The 2,168-nt window shown below is 40.8% G+C and overlaps 1 pseudogene; it reads left to right on the top strand.

Moving 5' to 3' along the window:
- The first annotated feature begins 822 nt into the window (after nucleotides 1-822).
- LOC102816702 overlaps nucleotides 823-2,168 on the top strand; it is a 2,692-nt pseudogene continuing 1,346 nt past the window's right edge.

Genomic DNA, 2,168 nt, shown 5'->3' with positions numbered 1-2,168 from the left:
CAAAGAGACTATCTGATGCTTTCCGCATTCTGTTGGGTCATCTCTCTTTGGAATGGGTACAAATATGGATCTCTTCCAATCAGTTGGCCAGATAGTTGTCTTCCAAATTTCTTGGCAGAGATGTGCCTCCTGACGTTCCTGAAAGATTTCAATATTGATTCCATCAATTCCTGGTGCCTTGTTCTTTGCCAATTCCTTCAAACGCACCTTGGACGTCCTTCCTAAGTATCATTGGCTCTTTATCATATGCTACCTCTTGAAACAGTTGAACATTAACCATTTCCTTTTGGTACAGTGACTCTGTGTATTCCTTCCATCTTCTCTTAATGCTTTCTGCTCAATTAGAGGAAGATTTGAAAAAAAGAAACAAATGTAAATTGCTACAATTTGATGAGCTTTACCTATACTTATGGATGTAGTAGCTCAAAATACCAACCAAGAAGAAAGGAGGAGTCTTAACATCAAGGATCAAGCCTATACCCTCGATATACAAGGTTGATAGGGATGGGCAACTTAGACATTATTGTTGTTGTTAGGTGCCATCGAGTCAGTACCGACTCATAGCGACCTTATTCACAACAGAACGAAACACTGCCCGATCCTAGGCTAACCTCACTACTGTTGCCACACTTGAGTCCATCGATGCTGCCACTTGACCAATCCATCTCGCTGCGGGTCTTCCTCTTTTTCTCTGACCCTCCACCTTACCAAACATGATATCCTTCTCCAGTGACTGGTTCCTCCTGACAATGAGTCCAAAGTATGAGAGATGAAGTTTGGCCATCTTGGCCTCCAAGGAGCAGTCTGGCTGCACTACCTAAAATGGAGGGAAGAGGGCTAAAAAGTCACAAAGTGGATGACTTACAAATTTTGAAGAGCGACATGAGTTTCAGACTATGCTGGGGAAGGTAGAACCCCATTGAATAGTTTTCATCTTGTCTAGATGGGTCTGGTGAAAGGAAATGGGGATAGAATTCTTTGGATTCAATAGTGAGTCATGGTTATTGTTGCATTTACTGTTCTGCAAAAACAAGTGAATGAATATACTACTCAAAACATAGTTAAGAGGATCTCTCTGAGTTAGAAAAACTCCTCCTGACTTGTTCCTTCTCATATTTATTAGGTTTGATCAAAGCAGAAAGTTCAAAAGCATTTTGCTGAGCTTTAGGAAAACATAAGGAGCAACATAAATTCTTAGATATGGTTGAGCACAGAGAAATGTCTGGGAATGTTCTGACCTCAAACACTCATAACTAGGTCTTCCTAGTTACACAAACATCCTTGATAACATCTTTGTCCCATGTCTTCTCAGTCAGCATGCTCTCTTTCTCACTTACACTGTTATCAGGACAGAACATTCCATAACGCTACATTTTTAACCCATGTTATGCCAGACTTAGTGAAAGCAATCCTCACAGGTTGTCATGACTTATTATGATTGTCACAACTGTAAAGGCAGAAGTTTTGTAACATAAAGGTGGGAGTAGTTAATCTTACACTCCAAGAACAGAGGACCCTAAGACTATCAAGAGAGGAGCATGAGTGGAATGTGGGACCCTAACCAGACAAGCCCCGACCCCAGAGATGGAGACAGAGGTGACGGCATGGAGAGATAGAGCAGCTGAGGATTCTAAAGTCACAGAAAGAGAAAGGCTATGTGCTCGTGGCCAGGAGGCTAGCTTACAGAATGTGTCCTTTGGTTGTTTAAATGATTTTATATTCCTGAGTGTTTTTGTGCACATTAAAAAAAAAAAAAAAGAGGGAATAGAAGAAAATACTGTTAACTGATGACGCAAGGAGGGGATTGTAATTAATGCAATGAAAAAAAAGTCTGATAGGTTGAGTGTAAAACTTATGTTCTTCTATGCCTGAGTGTTTTTGTGCACATAAAAAAAAAAAAAAAGAGGGAATAGAAGAAAATACTGTTAACTGATGACGCAAGGAGGGGATTGTAATTATTGCAATGAAATAAAATATAATAGCATGAGTTATCAGGACTGATTGTGAGGGTTGGAAATGTAAAAGTAGACGTTTTATAGCAAGGAAGGGAGTGATTAACTTTCCAGTCTAGGAGCGGAGGTCCCTAAGACCATCAACGGAGAAGAGCGAAGAGGGGGACCCTACCCAGAGAAGCAGTGATGCCTGAGATGGGGGCAGAGACAATGACG

This window comes from Chrysochloris asiatica, unplaced genomic scaffold, assembly GCF_000296735.1.
Source record: "Chrysochloris asiatica unplaced genomic scaffold, ChrAsi1.0 scaffold00039, whole genome shotgun sequence".
NCBI lineage: Eukaryota > Metazoa > Chordata > Mammalia > Afrosoricida > Chrysochloridae > Chrysochloris > Chrysochloris asiatica.
The sequence above is the reverse complement of the archived record's forward strand: the minus strand, read 5'-3'. Positions and strand labels throughout refer to the sequence as shown.